An 18325-nucleotide genomic window follows, 5' to 3' on the forward strand; every position below is an offset into this window, starting at 1 on the left:
AGGTTGACGTCTCCCGTGGAACATTCCCTACCTTGCAAGTTACACAGAGAACTTTCTAATCCTGCAAAGGGCAAATGGGAAGAAATGGATCAGGAACCGCGTATGACCGGTCTGAGATATTTTCGGGGGCCTATTTGGGTACATGAAGTCTTCTGCTGTTTGGGTTTCCACTGACGATCAGCAGGTTTACAATCCGGACCTTAAAAAGAGAAATTGGGCGTCTCACCTACGTTTCCATTAAATGGGTGGGTTACTACCAGTCTGTATGATGGAAATGCAATTGCCAAGTGCTCCACTTGGGCAAGGCATCGCATGGCACAACGAAGAGGATACAACGGGGCCTGGAAAAGGGTAGGAAGGCCCTTACGGTAGGGAGAGGGAAGACTGGTAACCATCTGACACTAACCTGTGTCCGGACCCTGAGCTCCAAAACATCACTGATTGGGTCTTCCCCTGCCGCAATCACATGCCTAGTACCTAGCTGTCCCTGCTGTCACCCTGGCTAGTGAGAATGCTGGTGAGTGCGTGAGACTTAATCACTATGGTAATAAGATACGGGAAAGAAGAAAATAAAGGATTCCACAGTTGTCCTCCATCTAAGGTTGTCCGTTTAGAGTGAATCTATAACCGGCATCATGTGATGGAACATGGAACTATTTAAAGAGCTTCCTCTTTAAAGTCACAAGTTCCATCACCTGACGCCGGTTATAGATTCATTCTGAATGGTCACAAACCGGCTGTACCTGAGAGACTAACCATGGACTACCAATAAGGAAAAGGTCATTAACCAAAAGAAAGCAACTAGAGTCTCACAAGACAAAACCCTTGTGACAAGGAGGGGGTTTAATTGCATTTTAAGAATAAAGTGTAAAATGTCAAAGTATGTAAAATATTACTGGTCAAAGCCCCTGCCACTGGTGGTCGTGGTTTACACCACACCAGTCACTGGCTTTCATTACCTTGTCAAGGTAGACAACATGAGACCGCTGAGCCCAGTGAATGGCTGCAGCGGTCCTGCAGATGGGACCAACCAGCTGCATCCCTGGAATCAAAAAGCAATGGAAATTAAGCACTAAAATGGCAAGTCATATTTATACCCCAATTTTTCTTTTGAAATCGACCATCCCTTGGGTTTCAGGGCATGTACTCGAATACTGCTCCATCCCTCCTCGCCACCTCTGCGGTTGTGGACTGTTCAGCAGGAAGGTCCCCGGGGCATTCAATTGAATTGCAAAAGTTCTAATAATCAAACATTTATATACTAATTATCCAACGTGGACATTTATGGGGAAATCCAATTTTTGAGCCATTCGTTTGGTATTTCCTAAACGTGGGTCTTGGGGAATTTGTCCATTGCATGCAGTCACTCGTTACATGAGCGGTTTTATGTAAGGTGAGGCTCTTATGGCAGTTTTATGGGTGTAGTATGGGTTTATTGGATGCATGGTCGGGATAGCGCTTGCATGTTTAATTTGTGCCTCCACAAGAGGCTTTCGGGACCAGATTGTGACCACGTTGGTTGGCGGAGAGCTCCTTACTTCTGTGGCCACCATTTAGAGTTGACCCCCAGATGTCGTCTTGACCCATCAGAATTTCTAATATTTGGGCTTCCTTCTCGATAACTATAGAAATGGCTAAAAATGTTGGATTTTTGGGGGCGCGGTGACCTCCGGAGACGCAACACCAGGGTCAATCACGCAGAAGGATTTACTTTTGGAAGAAAGTTTAGCGTGCACGCCCAAGGTCCTCGACCACCATGTTTGGTAGCTCGTGTGCCCAAGGTCCTCGACCACCATGTTTGGTAGCTCGTGTGCCCAAGGTCCTCGACCACCATGTTTGGTAGCTCGTGTGCCCAAGGTCCTCGACCACCATGTTTGGTAGCTCGTGTGCCCAAGGTCCTCGACCACCATGTTTGGTAGCTCGTGTGCCCAAGGTCCTCGACCACCATGTTTGGTAGCTCGTGTGCCCCCAAGGTCCTCGACCACCATGTTTGGTAGCTCGTGTGCCCCCAAGGTCCTCGACCACCATGTTTGGTAGCTCGTGTGCCCCCAAGGTCCTCGACCACCATGTTTGGTAGCTCGTGTGCCCCCAAGGTCCTCGACCACCATGTTTGGTAGCTCGTGTGCCCCCAAGGTCCTCGACCACCATGTTTGGTAGCTCGTGTGCCCCCAAGGTCCTCGACCACCATGTTTGGTAGCTCGTGTGCCCCCAAGGTCCTCGACCACCATGTTTGGTAGCTCGTGTGCCCCCAAGGTCCTCGACCACCATGTTTGGTAGCTCGTGTGCCCCCAAGGTCCTCGACCACCATGTTTGGTAGCTCGTGTGGTTTGTCTTTTGGTGGCGGCACAGCTCAAATTCATTGTTTAGTAGAGAATAAATTGACCTCTAGGAATGTGGCCGCGGTGTGTGAGGTGGCCCTTATTGTGGCACTTTTGGCGGGGCCCTTTTATGCCTTTGTTGTCCCAGTGCCAGTGTCACTTTATCTATTTACTTGTCGCCTCATCGGTGAATAGAGAAAGGAAGAACGTCTTTGAAGCGGAGAAAAGCCGGCGCTTGGAATGTGGGCCAGTGTTCTCCGGCCGGGGCCGGTACCCGGCTCTTAGCTGGCAGCTGGACTTTCAGGGGCCGGTATTGTGCCAGTAATTCCCTCTTCATCCTCACCAGATACTTGGAATGCCTTTGAAGTCGTCCCCAGCCCCCTCCATTCACAGTCCGCCTTCTGCAATGAGAAGCTGATCTGTGCAAACCCCCGACGCAACAACAAGGCAAAATGTCGCAGGGTCTTGTATCTGACATTTACAAAACTTTAAGTAAAATAATGAAAACCTGAAAAGACATTTTCAAACCAAACCATTTTTTTTTTTTTATCATCCAAAATTATTATATTATATTATTATGCATAGGTACTATAATACTGCCCCTATGTACAAGAATATAACTACTATAATACTGCCCCTATGTACAAGAATATAACTACTATAATACTGCCCCCTATGTACAAGAATATAACTACTATAATACTGCCCCTATGTACAAGAATATAACTACTATAATATTGCCCCTATGTACAAGAATATAACCACTATAATACTGTCCCCTATGTACAAGAATATAACTACTATAATACTGCCCCCTATATACAAGAATATAACTACTATAATACTGCCCCTATATACAAGAATATAACCACTATAATACTGTCCCCTATGTACAAGAATATAACTACTATAATACTGCCCCCTATATACAAGAATATAACTACTATAATACTGCCCCTATGTACAAGAATATAACTACTATAATACTGCCCCTATGTACAAGAATATAACTACTATAATACTGCCCCCTATATACAAGAATATAACTACTATAATACTGCCCCCTATATACAAGAATATAACTACTATAATACTGTTTAAAAGAACAGAGAGTCCTCAGTGGTTGATACCTTTTAATGGCTAACTGAAAAGATGGTAATAATTGCAAGCTTTCGAGACTACTCAGGTCTCTTCATCAGGCATGGTATACCATGGATATACCATGCCTGATGAAGAGACCTGAGTAGTCTCGAAAGCTTGCAATTATTACCATCTTTTCAGTTAGCCATTAAAAGGTATCAACCACTGAGGACTCTCTGTTCTTTTAAACAATTTTTTTTATCTCTACTGGCTAACACGGTACAAAGATATATTTTACTTGTACTATAATACTGCCACCTATATACAAGAATATAACTACTATAATACTGCCCCTATATACAAGAATATAACTACTATAATACTGCCCCTATGTACAAGAATATAACTACTATAATACTGCCCCCTATGTACAAGAATATAACTACTATAATACTGCTCCCTATGTACAAGAATATAACTACTATAATACTGCTCCCTATGTACAAGAATATAACTACTATAATACTGCTCCCTATGTACAAGAATATAACTACTATAATACTGCTCCTATGTACAAGAATATAACTACTATAATACTGCTCCTATGTACAAGAATATAACTACTATAATACTGCCCTTCTATACAAGAATATAACTACTATAATACTGCTCCCTATGTACAAGAATATAACTACTATAATACTGCTCCTATGTACAAGAATATAACTACTATAATACTGCTCCTATGTACAAGAATATAACTACTATAATACTGCTCCCTATGTACAAGAATAGAACTACTATAATACTGCCCTTCTATACAAGAATATAACTACTATAATACTGCCCCTATGTACAAGAATATAACTACTATAATACTGCCCCTATGTACAAGAATATAGCTACTATAATACTGCCCTTATATACAAGAATATAACTACTATAATACTGCCCCTATGTACAGGAATATAACTACTATAATACTGCCCCTATGTACAAGAATATAACTACTATAATACTGCCCCTATGTACAGGAATATAACTACTATAATACTGCCCCTATGTACAGGAATATAACTACTATAATACTGCCCCCTATGTACAAGAATATAACTACTATAATACTGCCCCCTATGTACAAGAATATAACTACTATAATACTGCCCCCTATGTACAAGAATATAACTACTATAATACTGCCCCCTATGTACAAGAATATAACTACTATAATACTGCCCCCTATGTACAAGAATATAACTACTATAATACTGCCCCCTATGTACAAGAATATAACTACTATAATACTGCCCCCTATGTACAAGAATATAACTACTATAATACTGCCCCCTATGTACAAGAATATAACTACTATAATACTGCCCCTATGTACAAGAATATAACTACTATAATACTGCCCCTATGTACAGGAATATAACTACTATAATACTGCCCCCTATGTACAAGAATATAACTACTATAATACTGCCCCCTATGTACAAGAATATAACTACTATAATACTGCCCCCTATGTACAAGAATATAACTACTATAATACTGCCCCCTATGTACAAGAATATAACTACTATAATACTGCCCCCTATGTACAAGAATATAACTACTATAATACTGCCCCCTATGTACAAGAATATAACTACTATAATACTGCCCCCTATGTACAAGAATATAACTACTATAATACTGCCCCCTATGTACAAGAATATAACTACTATAATACTGCCCCTATGTACAAGAATATAACTACTATAATACTGCCCCTATGTACAAGAATATAACTACTATAATACTGCCCCTATGTACAGGAATATAACTACTATAATACTGCCCCTATGTACAAGAATATAACTACTATAATACTGCCCCCTATGTACAAGAATATAACGAAAAACAGCATTGTGGTAGTTATGTTTTTAATGACCGTTAAAATGAATCAATGTTTTGGTTCCTGGGAATATTGCGCCTCCTCGTTTGGCAGTATTTTTTTTTCTTGGTTCACACAGGAACTCTATAAGATTGGTGGGTCGTCCTGAGCTTTACACCCGGGGTCAGGTTCTATCATAATCAGTGGCTGGTGAATTGGCTCGGGTACTGAAAGAGTCTGTTCTTGCTGCTCTCGAGGTTGCCAGAAAACGCTTGGGGTCTCCAAAGCAAAGAGCGAGCCAAGACCTTCTCTACTATTTATTTTGACATAAAAATACATGTGCCCAGCAAGCGGAGGACTGTGAGGGTATCTATAGCCGTGCTGACGCCATTTCCCTCGCTGAGGCACTCGCCATCTGGATTCCCATTAGCGCGGGGGCAGCATGTCGGCCTTTTGAGTGTCTATAATGAACTCCTAATATATGATTTTAACCTTCTCCCAAGACTTCACTGATTACTCAGTTTTTACTATCTTTCATGTATATTCCCAAGAATCTAACAAATACTGCCCTTATGTACAGAATTAGTACTGCTATAATACTGCCTCCTATGTACAAGAATATAACTACTATAATACTGCCTCCTATGTACAAGAATATAACTACTATACAGTCATATGAAAATGTTTGGGCACCCCTATTATTGTTAACTTTTTTTCTTTATAACAATTTGGGTTTTTGCTATTTCAGTTTCATATATCTAATAACTGATGGACTGAGTAATATTTCTGGATTGAAATGAGGTTTATTGTACTAACAGAAAATGTGCAATCCGCATTTAAACAAAATTTGACCGGTGCAAAAGTATGGGCACCCTTATGAATTTCTTGATTTGAACCCTCCTAACTACTTTTTACTGACTTACTAAAGCACTAAATTGGTTTTGTAACCTCACTGAGCTTTGAACTTCATAGGCAGGTGTATCCAATCATGAGAAAAGGTATTTAAGGTGGCCACTTGCAAGTTGTTCTCCTATTTGAATCTCCTATGAAGAGTGGCATCATGGGCTCCTCAAAACAACTCTCAAATGATCTGAAAACAAAGATTATTCAACATAGTTGTTCAGGGGAAGGTACAAAAAGCTGTCTCAGAGATTTACACTATCAGTTTCCACTGTGAGGAACATAGTAAGGAAATGGAAGAACACAGGTACAGTTCTTGTTACGCCCAGAAGTGGCAGGCCAAGAAAAATATCAGAAAGGCAGAGAAGAGGAATGGTGAGAACAGTCAAGCACAATCCACAGACCACCTCCAAAGACCTGCAGCATCATCTTGCTGCAGATGGTGTCAATGTGCATCGGTCAACAATACAGCGCACATTGCACAAGGAGAAGCTGTATGGGAGAGTGATGCGAAAGAAGCCGTTTCTGCAAACACGCCACAAACAGAGTCGTCTGAGGTATGCAAAAGCACATTTGGACAAGCCAGTTACATTTTGGAAGAAGGTCCTGTGGACTGATGAAACAAAGATTGGGTTGTTTGGTCATACAAAAAGGCGTTATGCATGGAGGCAAAAAAACACGGCATTCCAAGAAAAGCACTTGCTGCCCACAGTAAAATTTGGTGGAGGTTCCATCATGCTTTGGGGCTGTGTGGCCAATGCCGGCACCGGGAATCTTGATAAAGTTGAGGGTCGCATGGATTCAACTCAGTATCAGCAGATTCTTGACAATAATGTGCAAGAATCAGTGACGAAGTTGAAGTTACGCAGGGGATGGATATTTCAGCAAGACAATGATCCAAAACACCGCTCCAAATCTACTCAGGCATTCATGCAGAGGAACAATTACAATGTTCTGGAATGGCCATCCCAGTCCCCAGACCTGAATATCATTGAACATCTGTGGGATGATGTGAAGCGGCTGTCCATGCTCGGCGACCATCAAACTTAACTGAACTGGAATTGTTTTGTAAACAGGAAATGGTCAAATCTACCTTCATCCAGGATCCAGGAACTCATTAACAGCTACAGGAAGCGACTAGAGGCTGTGATTTCTGCAAAAGGAGGATCTACAAAATATTAATGTCACTTTTATGTTGAGGTGCCCATACTTTTGCACCGGTCAAATTTGTTTAAATACGGATTACACATTTTCTGTTAGTACAATAAACCTCATTTCAACCCAGAAATATTACTCAGTCCATCAGTTATTAGATATATGACACTGAAATAGCAAAAACCCAAATTATTATAAAGAAAAAAGGTTAACATTAATAGGGGTGCCAAAACTTTTTCATATGACTATATAACTACTATAATACTGCCCCATGTACAAGAATATAACTGCTATAATACTATACTTTATGGTGGCAGTCGAAGGCATAAACATAATCTCCAAACACTGTTTCTTTGACCTTTTCTGATCAGTTTTGTAGATACGTTGTTGCATGTTGTGTGATTTCCTGATGGATACAGCCTATTATTAGGAGTCACGCTGTGCAGGGGCAGGTGACTGTTTTCCAGCTGTTGTTTTGTAGGTTATTTTTGCTGGTGTCGCTCATCTGTCAGAATAATGACCGGTCTCAGGCACCTTGTACCTGATGGATTTATGTGAACTGTTCTTCACTAAAAAAATAATAAAATATGTATAAATACTTTGTCGTTAGTAGTTTTATATATATAAAAATAATAATAATAATAATAATAATAATCAGATATTAATTTGGGAAATATAAATTATTACGTTGTAAAAAAAACTAAAACAACAAATCGCCCTTAAAAATGCAAAATGTTTACGGATTCTGTGTAGGCATTTCCGGATGTATCATTCTATCTGATGTTTTACATGCCGCCATACCCGCCGAATTGTTAGTGCTTTCCTGACAATTCTTTACTGCCTCAGGCTTTGAATGTAAAGGGAATCTCAAAAAGACCGAACATGTGCACCGTAACATCACAACTCTGTGCTTTAAGTGAGAACATTAGAAAGTGTGAAAATATAACTACTATAATACTGCTCCTATGTACAAGAATATAACTACTATAATACTGCCCCCTATGTACAAGAATATAACTACTATAATACTGCCCCTATGTACAAGAATATAACTACTATAATACTGCCCCTATGTACAAGAATATCACTACTATAATACTGCCCCTATGTACAAGAATATAACTACTATAATACTGCCCCTATGTACAAGAATATAACTACTATAATACTGCCCTCTATGTACAAGAATATAACTACTATAATACTGCCCCTATGTACAAGAATATAACTACTATAATACTGCCCCTATGTACATGTGCTTTGCGGATTATATGGAGGACACATTGTTACGTTTCCTGTATACATGTAATCCTGAGTGTGAGTGGGTGAGCCGCGCAGCGCTTTCTTGCTGATCTTTCTGTGGGAATCTGATCCGTGCTGCGGGGCATCGCTGGGGACTGCTTCTCTTGCTGCACATTCTTACTTTGTTTATAACCTTGGGGAGCAATGACTGAACCTAGATGACGTTCGGCTTTAATACAAATGTCCAGGATCGTGGTATTTTTTTACTGTAATTCCTCCCTGATTGACTTTCTATTATTTCCTGAGCACATTGCCGGTCAGATATCACTAGGAGTATGCTGCACTGTTTGCTGCTCGTGGTGGAGTGTTCAGCGGGTACTAAGGGGGGCAAATGGGTAATTACAGGAGTGAGTGCACTACAGGTCCCAGAGATGATCATGGCCGCTCTGGCACGCTTCCTTCCATATACCGCACCCATCAGGGGCTTCTCCAGGTTCATAAATTAAAATGATGGGTAAGGTGTGATCGGACGTTGCGCTCCGGGCCCTGGGGTTTCCTCAAGTCAAATCTTTAGCTTTCCTCACCTCTCCACAAGTGGAAATCTGCGGCTCACCGGCCTGGCAAGCTCTGCCGAGAATGGCCGCCAGGAATGCCCTGGCCACCAGCCCGAAACAAGAGAATCCGTTTGTCCCACCGTCCGAATGGCTGTCGGCACATTCTGCCAAGCACATTGCAAGGTGTACAGATTTACAGGCGGTAGATGAGCATGCAAAGGTTTGTGCACCCCTGTTATTGTGAACAGTTAAGCAAGATTAAATGATCTCTAAAAGGCATAACGTTACAGATGACACGATTCCTTTGTATTTTAGGCAAAAAAAGAAAAAAACCCTTTAAAAATTATAAATAGGAAAATGAGCCAATGCAAAAGTTTGGACATCCTTGGAGATTTGTGTGCTCAAATAACTTTGACTAAGTTTTTAGGCCTTAATTATCCTGTTAGGGTTATGGCTTCACTCTCATCAGATGATGTAAATTTCACAGCTTTATAAAAACCCGGCCTCCTCTAACCTTGTGCCAAAAACGGCAGCCATGGGATCTCCTAAGCTGCTGCCTAGCGCTCTGAAAATGGTGGAGGTCCACAAAGCAGAAGGCGATTAAGAAGATAGCAAGAAGTTTTCTAGGTGCCTTTTCCTCAGTTTGAAATGTAATTAAGAAATGGCCATTACCAGGAACAGTGGAGGTCATAAGGTCTGGAAGACCAAGCAAAATTTCTGAGAGCTGCTGGTAGGATTGCTAGAGGCAAATCAAAGCCCCTGCCTGACTGCAAAAGACCCTCAGGAAGATTTAGCAGACTCTGGAGTTGTGGTACATTGTTCTACTGTTCAGAGACACCTGCACAAATATGGCCTTCATGGAAGAGTCATCAGAAGAAATCCTCTCCTGCATCCTCACCATAAAATTCAGCATCAGAAGTCTGCAAAAGAACATCTAAACAAGCCTGATGCTTTTTGGAAACAAGTCCAGTGGACCGATGAGGTTAAAATAGAACTGTATACCTTTCATCATTGTGGTCATGTGTGGAGAAAAAAGGACACAGAATTTCAGGAAAAGAACATCTTGCCAACCATTAAGCATGGGTGTGGAACAATCATGCTTTGGGGTTGTGTTGCAGCCAATGGCGCGAGGAGCGTTTCATGGGTCGAGGGAAGAATGGATTCAATGAAATTTCAACAAATTTCTTCATGCAAACAGAACACCTTGTGTACAAAAAGCTGAACGTGGAGAGGAGATAAGAGGATGGTTTCTACAAATGGATAATGATCCTAAACACACACCAAAATCCACAATGGACACCTAAAAAGGTGCAAGCTGAAGTTTTTACAATGGCCTCACAATCCCCTGATCTGAACATCATTGGAAATCTGTGGCAAGACCTCAAAGAGCAGTGCATGCAAGACGAGCCAGGAATATCACAGAACTGGAAGACGTCTCCAAGGAAGAGCAGTGCATGCAAGACGAGCCAGGAATCTCACAGAACTGGACGACGTTTCCAAGGAAGAGCAGTGCATGCAAGACGAGCCAGGAATCTCACAGAACTGGACGATGTCTCCAAGGAAGAGCAGTGCATGCAAGACGAGCCAGGAATCTCACAGAACTGGAAGACGTCTCCAAGGAAGAGCAGTGCACGCAAGACGAGCCAGGAATCTCACAGAACTGGAAGACGTCTCCAAGGAGGAATGGATGAAAATCCCTTGAAGTGAAAGCCTCCTGGATGTTACAAAAACTTTAAAAGCTGGGTTACTTGGCATAGGGGGTGCTACTAGGTACTAAACATGCAGGGTGCCCAAACTTTTACACCAGTCCATTTTCCTCTCTTGTTAATTTAAAAATGTAAAAGATGACATTTCTTTTGCCTAAAATACAAAGGAAAGGTGTCATTTTTAACTTTTTTTTTTTTTTTTTTTATGCCTTTTAGAGATCATTTGAACTTGCTTAACTGTTCACAATAAGTCATTTTGACCAGGGGTGCCTGAACTTTTGCATGCAGGTGTTGGTGGGTGGTAGTTGGTGGGATGTGGTTGTTCCCCCTGACTCGCCCCTGATCTGGCAGCCGCTGTCACCTGCAGCCCCACGTGTCCGGGTTATATATATCGCTCCGCTGGCGGCAGATGACCGGACTCTTCTTCTGTTATGCCTCCTTATTACACAGCTTTTACTATTTTCCACAGTTTCCAGTCCATGATTGGTCACGGCTCTAGATCCCCGAGGTTTTAATAATCTCAAGTTGATCCCGTTATTAAAGAGCTTCTGATTTCTTCTCCATTTCTCTTAAATATGATTTTTAACTCCTTTACTATTTTTCAGCAATTTTCCTCCTGTTTGTGTGTGAATCCTCCGCTTTACAGTACGTTATTCCCTCTCCATAGATTAAAGGGGGACTTTCTGATCACTGGGGGGGGGGGGGTGTCTCTTTAGGACGACCTTTTGTTACTGAAATAAAGCAATACCCCGAGACTGGAGCCCTGCGGCCGATCGGACGGGGGCCAATGTGTACATACCGTAATCATCATTTGGAGCAGAGGTTGAACATTTGCACCTCCGCTGCATTCAGGAGGGGGGCTCCGAACCCCAGTCTAGGATTACTGAGGGTCCCACAGGTCTCTATTTGACCCCAAGTTGTCAGCAGGTTATATCTATTGTGATATTGGGAATATTGTAAGTGGATACATTGTTTTGTGAGTGGAACAGCCAAGATTCCGGAGTGATACATTGTAGCCAATCATCTGCTGCTGGAATCTGAAGGCTGCATTCACATGTTGCGTTTTTGTTGCAATTTTGTTTGCTGCATTTCTTGTTTGTTTTTATTTTTTTTGTTGCTTTTTTTCACAAGTTTTACGCAAATTAAAAGCTGATTATTTTTTTTTTCCAACATCAACAAACAAATCTTATACACCTGATTCCCTTTTTTCTTTTTTTTTCGGACCAAAAAATGCAGCAGTTTTCAATTTCAAAGTAGCAGATACACACTCAATTCTTTCAGAATTTTTTCTGTGTATAATATATTATATATTATATTATATTTTACACATACATACACGTGTGTGTGTGTGTATATTATATATATGTGTGTAAAATGTGTGTATGTATGTGTATAATATATATGTGTATAATATATGTGTATAATATGTGTATAATATATGTGTATAATATATAGATATAGATATGATATTTATATATTATAATATAATTTTACACACACACATATGTGGGTGTATAATATATATATATATATATATATATATATATATATATATATATATATATATATATATATATATATATATATATATATATATATATATATATATATATATATATATATATATATATATATATATATATATATAATATATATATATAATAGTAATAATGAATAATATTTCTTTTTTTAAAATTGAAAGTGCTGCTTTTGTGGTGAATAACTTTTTATTAATCTTGCACTGTAGACCAATGACAAACCAAAATAAAACAAAAAATGCAGCAAAACCTGTTTTTTGGGTGCAGATTTTGCCTGCAGCAAGAACGCACTGTGTGAACATAGCCAAAAATTCAGCAGCTGCACAAACCAGAGTTTGCTACAATGTATCAGTCTGAAGTGAACGGAGCACTTTCTGCATCCAGCGCAGATGTATCCGCTCCTCAGCTGGACCATTAGTGCCATTCACTGACAGCAAACACTGCTCTTGGAGAACTTTTCAATTTCACAGGGATTAAGTAAAACTTCAAACTATTCTATATTATTTATTCATTTATATAGCGCTATTAATTCCACAGCGCTTTACATACATTGACAATACTGTCCCCATTGGGGCTCACAATCTACCGTAAATTCCCTATCAGTATGTCTTTTGGAGAAGGAAAGCGCAGCCGAGCTGTCTTCTCCATACATATGCACACTCGTTTTGGTGGGCATGCATGTGTGATCAGTAATGAGCTCAGAGGAGACTTTGTAATTCAATGCTGCCAGGTTCTCATTCTGATCTGTAAGGGGGCAGTCGAAAGACCCCCACCCCTCCACCACCCCCCATACAGGTCAGACAGTAGGCGCACCAGCTATAACCTGATGTGTATGGGGGAGGTCACTGCATGGGGGGTGTATTTTACCATCTGGCCCCCTGAGTCTTCCTGTGCAGGAAATGGGCTGTCGGAGCCCGTTGGGGGTCCGCACTAATATTTGGCGGGTGATGCTTTGTACATTTTGCTGATGGAGGTGACCAGGCGCTAATACCGTGATTATCTGTTACAGGTAGAGTTGCAGCTTCTGGACGGCCGGAGGTAGGTGAGTGATATACGGTGTTTATGTATCTCCTGTTTTTGTTACTTATTGTTATGAATACTTATGTTGCGTTTTTAGTGTTTCCCATTATATCTTTATGATGTGCAGATGGCAAAAATTCTCGTTCACCCAGAAGAGCGCCCCCTCTTGCGCTTGGGTTGTGTTTGGTATTGCTCCTTAGCCCATTTAGCTGAGCAGCAGACACGGCCTATGAGTGATTGTCTGGCTGTTCCCGGGAGAGGGCGACAGGACGTCTTTGTATCTTGTCTGGCTGAATAAGACCCCCGTAGACTTTGGATTGCCCTCTTCCTCCCATGGTGCCTTTCACTTGTTTAACATAGAGCTCCGCTTGTGATTTCAGCGAGGACAGGGCTGCAGAAGTTCATAGAATGAGTTTTTCCAGAGTATTTCAGGAGGAGGTGTGGCTCAATGTGTACAGCAGCCCAGAGTATTTCAGGAGGTGTGGCTCCACATGTAGGGCAGTCCCCCCAGCAGCCCAGAGTATTTCAGGAGGAAGTGTGGCTCAATGTGTACAGCCGTCCCCCAGCAGCACAGAGTATTTCAGGAGGAGGTGTGGCTCAGCTTGTAAGGCAGTCCCCCAGCAGCCCAGAGTATTTCAGAGGAGGTGTGGCTCTGTGTAGGGCAGTCCCCCAGCAGCACAGAGTATTTCAGGAGGAGGGTCTAGGTCAATGTGTAGGGCAGAGTTCCCAGCACCACAGAGTGTTTTGGTCCTTGCTCTCCCACAAGACAAGATCTACTCACTCCAGCCCTGAAATACTCTGTCCTGTTGGGAATAGACCTCCTCGGCCTTTCATGGAAAGATCACACTCCCTCTGTAATACTGAGAATTATAGTCTAAGGAACTGGAAATTCCAGCAAGTGTGTGATGTTTGTGGGAGGTGCAGAGTATTCCAGGAGAGGAGTGTGCTGGTCTTGCGAGAAGTCGAGCTAAAATACTCTGTACTGCAGGTTATACTCTCTCCTACAAAAACATTGCACCCCTCCTGAAATACTCTGTACTGCTTGAGGACTGAGCTCTTATTATTCTGTAACTCAGTTGGTTTCCGCCTTTAAAAGTTCAGCCCCACCCTTCCTGAAATACTCTGTGCTGCTGGAAGGATCCTGCATCGACTACAATTTAATGGCCAAAAAGACAGGTGTAATCCCGCACGCGACCGTTACATAGTGGACAATGATGGGTCGTTTCAGCAGCGCAGAGTATTTCAGGAAAAAAAGTTTGCTACTCATGTGGGAAGTCTGACTTGGAGATGCTGGGGACCTAGCACCTTTCATCAGCACAGAGTATTTCAGGAGTGGTATGGCTGATCTTTTAGGGCGGTAACCAACAGAATTTACATAATAGGAGGAGCTTGGTCCTCAAGCAGCACAGAGTATTTCAGGAGGGATGCAATGTTTTTTGTGGGAGCGAGTATCCCCTGCAGCACAGAGTATTTCAGGAGACAGGTTTCTGCTCATGTGGGAAATCAGTACCTTTTGGCATCCACAAGTCTGACTTCCCACATGAGCAGAAACCTGTTTCCTGAAATACTCTGTGCTGCAGGGGATACTCGCTCCCACAAAAAAACATTGCATCCCTTCTGTAATACTGTGCTGCAGGGGATACTCCCACAAAAAAACATTGCATCCCCCTGAAATACTCTGTGCTGCAGGGGATACTCGCTCCCACAAAAATTGCATTCCTCCTGAAATGCTGTGCTGCAGGTTATACTCGAGCCCACAAAAAAAACATTGTATCCCTCCTGAAATACTCTGTGCTGCTTGAGGACCAAGCTCCTCCTATTATGTAAATTCAGTTGGTTACCGCCCTAAAAGATCAGCCATACCACTCCTGAAATACTCTGTGCTGATGAAAGGTGCTAGGTCCCCAGCATCTCCAAGTCAGACTTCCCACATTAGTAGAAACTTTTTTCCTGAAATACTCTGCCCTGCTGAAACGACCCATCATTGTCCACTATGTAACGGTCGCGTGCAGGATTACACCTGTCTTTTTGGCCATTAAATAGTAGTCGATGCAGGATCCTTCCAGCAGCCCAGAGTATTTCAGGAGGGGTGGGGCTGAACTTTTAAAGGCGGAAACCAACTGAGTTACAGAATAATAAGAGCGCAGCCCTCAAGCAGCACAGAGTATTTCAAGAGGGATGCATTGTTTTTTGTGGGAGAGAGTATCCCCTGCAGCACAGAGTATTTCAGGAGACCAGGTTTTCTGCTCATGTGGAAAGTCAGACTTGTGGATGCCAAAAGGTGCTATGTCCCCAGGAGCACAGAGTATTTCAGGAGACGACTGTGCTGAGCTGCATACTGAGTGTTTATAGTTTCTGGAGCTGTTCCCAGCAGCACAGAGTATTTCAGGAAGCTCCGGTGCTTTGGTTGTCAGTAACGCTTTGGTGTCCTTCTCCTGCGCTGCACCCGTGCTCTTTGCCTGTAACCTTGGTGAAGTCCCCGCGTGCTCTCGGACGGGCAGTCCTCGTTCTTGCACTTTTTTTTCACATGGTGGCGTGAATGCGTCAGTTTTCAGTAACGCTGGAACATTGTGTTTCCGAGAAGCCGCCGAGCGAGAATTTCCTCCTCTAAGAATAAACCGCTGCATCGCGTTTATGCAAATCGCTGTTTTGTTTTTTTTTTCTGTCGAGGCCGGAATATTCTCGGATATTCTCCTTTCGTATATATATAATTTGGCAGTGGAATGATTCTGCTCTGCCCGGTGGCGGGGCGCAGCCGTATCCCAGGACCCCGGCGGCCCCAGCCGTCAGCGAGGTCACAGGAGCCCCAGGGGCGCGGGCGGGGGCCTCCCCTGCAATCCGCAAACACTAAACTAAGTGGACATTTATTATTCCTGGGAAGTTTCAAATATATAATGTGTACAATGTCGCCGAGATCGCCGGGGTCTGATCTGTGCTAATTCCTGGAAATGCTAAAAAAAGAGCCCCCAGCTCTGCATCATCTGTAGGGACCCCGGAAGTCAGACCCCCAATAATAGTGATGACATAACCCACTATGGGGGTCACCATATCCTTGGAGAGAATAGTGCCCGTGTGTGATAATCATTCCCATAGACTCGTAGCTCGCTCATACCACTCCACATGTCCTATTAGGACCCCCGTCCTCTTGATTAGTCTGGGTTGGGGGTGTCCCAAAATGTCAGTGACCCAATAGATCTTCGTTCCAGCAAAATGGAGTGGTGGTGGCAGCAATTGTACAGAAGGGTCCCAATCCCTGGGCTCAGCTGTGATGTTGAGGTCTCCTGAGACCCCCGAGCCATCATGTTGTCTCCTTCTGGCGCGGAGGTCTCCTTCTGGCGCGGAGGTCTCCTTCTGGCGCGGAGGTCTCCTTCTGGCGCGGAGGTCTCCTTCTGGCGCGGAGGTCTCCTTCTGGCGCGGAGGTCTCCTTCTGGCGCGGAGGTCTCCTTCTGGCGCGGAGGTCTCCTTCTGGCGCGGAGGTCTCCTTCTGGCGCGGAGGTCTCCTTCTGGCGCGGAGGTCTCCTTCTGGCGCGGAGGTCTCCTTCTGGCGCGGAGGTCTCCTTCTGGCGCGGAGGTCTCCTTCTGGCGCGGAGGTCTCCTTCTGGCGCGGAGGTCTCCTTCTGGCGCGGAGGTCTCCTTCTGGCGCGGAGGTCTCCTTCTGGCGCGGAGGTCTCCTTCTGGCGCGGAGGTCTCCTTCTGGCGCGGAGGTCTCCTTCTGGCGCGGAGGTCTCCTTCTGGCGCGGAGGTCTCCTTCTGGCGCGGAGGTCTCCTTCTGGCGCGGAGGTCTCCTTCTGGCGCGGAGGTCTCCTTCTGGCGCGGAGGTCTCCTTCTGGCGCGGAGGTCTCCTTCTGGCGCGGAGGTCTCCTTCTGGCGCGGAGGTCTCCTTCTGGCGCGGAGGTCTCCTTCTGGCGCGGAGGTCTCCTTCTGGCGCGGAGGTCTCCTTCTGGCGCGGAGGTCTCCTTCTGGCGCGGAGGTCTCCTTCTGGCGCGGAGGTCTCCTTCTGGCGCGGAGGTCTCCTTCTGGCGCGGAGGTCTCCTTCTGGCGCGGAGGTCTCCTTCGTCAGATGTTTGACTGTAGGGGGCAGTATTTAATAGTTGTCAGCTCTTGGTCACATACTCATTAGGGTGCTGGTGAGCAGTTTCCTTCCCTCGGTGCTCCGTCTGGAGGCCGGTTTGGAGCGACATTCTGCTTGTTTGTGTCCGGTTTGGTTCAGATGGTGTTGAATAATTGCCTTGGTTTCTTGGTGTGGTCAGTGCCGTCCCCCGCGCCCTTCCTCCCCGGGTCACACACGAGGGCACGTTAGGCGGCCTGTCATCCTCCTGCCGGATGAGCGTCCATGTGTCCCCTTCCTGGTCCCCGGCCGGCGAGCAGCGCAGGGTGGTCTCTGATTAAAACCTTCTTCTCTTCACATTCTTGACAAGTATAACAATGAGTCTCTGGAAGTTGTGAATTAATGCGCTGACATGGCGGCGGCTGCGGGGAGCCAAGAACGCAGCACTAGCTGCGTGTACGGAGCCCGGAGGATATGGATATTACTTATATATGGAAAACCCGATAACTAGAGCGATCTGCAATTGCAAAAAGCCGAATGGACCCACAAGCTCCAAATTCACAGCTTTTTCTGCAAAGATTTGCAATATGTTAAGCCGCGGGGGGCTCAGGAGGGCTGGACATTATATGGGCGCTATGTAATCCCGCGTGGGGCTCAGGAGGGATGGACATTATATGGGCGCTATGTAATCCTGCGTGGGGCTCAGGAGGGATGGACATTATATGGGTGCTATGTAATCCCGCGTGGGGCTCAGGAGGGATGGACATTATATGGGCGCTATGTAATCCCGCGTGGGGCTCAGGAGGGATGGACATTATATGGGCGCTATGTAATCCCGCGTGGGGCTCAGGAGGGCCGGTCATTATATGGGTGTCATGTAATCCT

General features: G+C 44.0%; 1 protein-coding gene across 3 annotated transcripts in view; it reads left to right on the forward strand.

Moving 5' to 3' along the window:
• PTP4A3 (protein tyrosine phosphatase 4A3) overlaps positions 1-18325 on the forward strand; it is a 69344-nt gene that overhangs the window by 16102 nt on the left and 34917 nt on the right. For 2 of the 3 annotated variants that reach the window (XM_075352817.1, XM_075352818.1), the window contains exon 2: positions 13382-13414. The gene's annotated coding sequence lies outside the window, so the exon portion shown is untranslated. The remainder of the gene's footprint in view (positions 1-13381; positions 13415-18325) is intronic. The other variant, XM_075352819.1, reaches the window with a different exon arrangement.

Source organism: Anomaloglossus baeobatrachus, chromosome 6, assembly GCF_048569485.1.
Source record: "Anomaloglossus baeobatrachus isolate aAnoBae1 chromosome 6, aAnoBae1.hap1, whole genome shotgun sequence".
NCBI classification, from domain to species: domain Eukaryota; kingdom Metazoa; phylum Chordata; class Amphibia; order Anura; family Aromobatidae; genus Anomaloglossus; species Anomaloglossus baeobatrachus.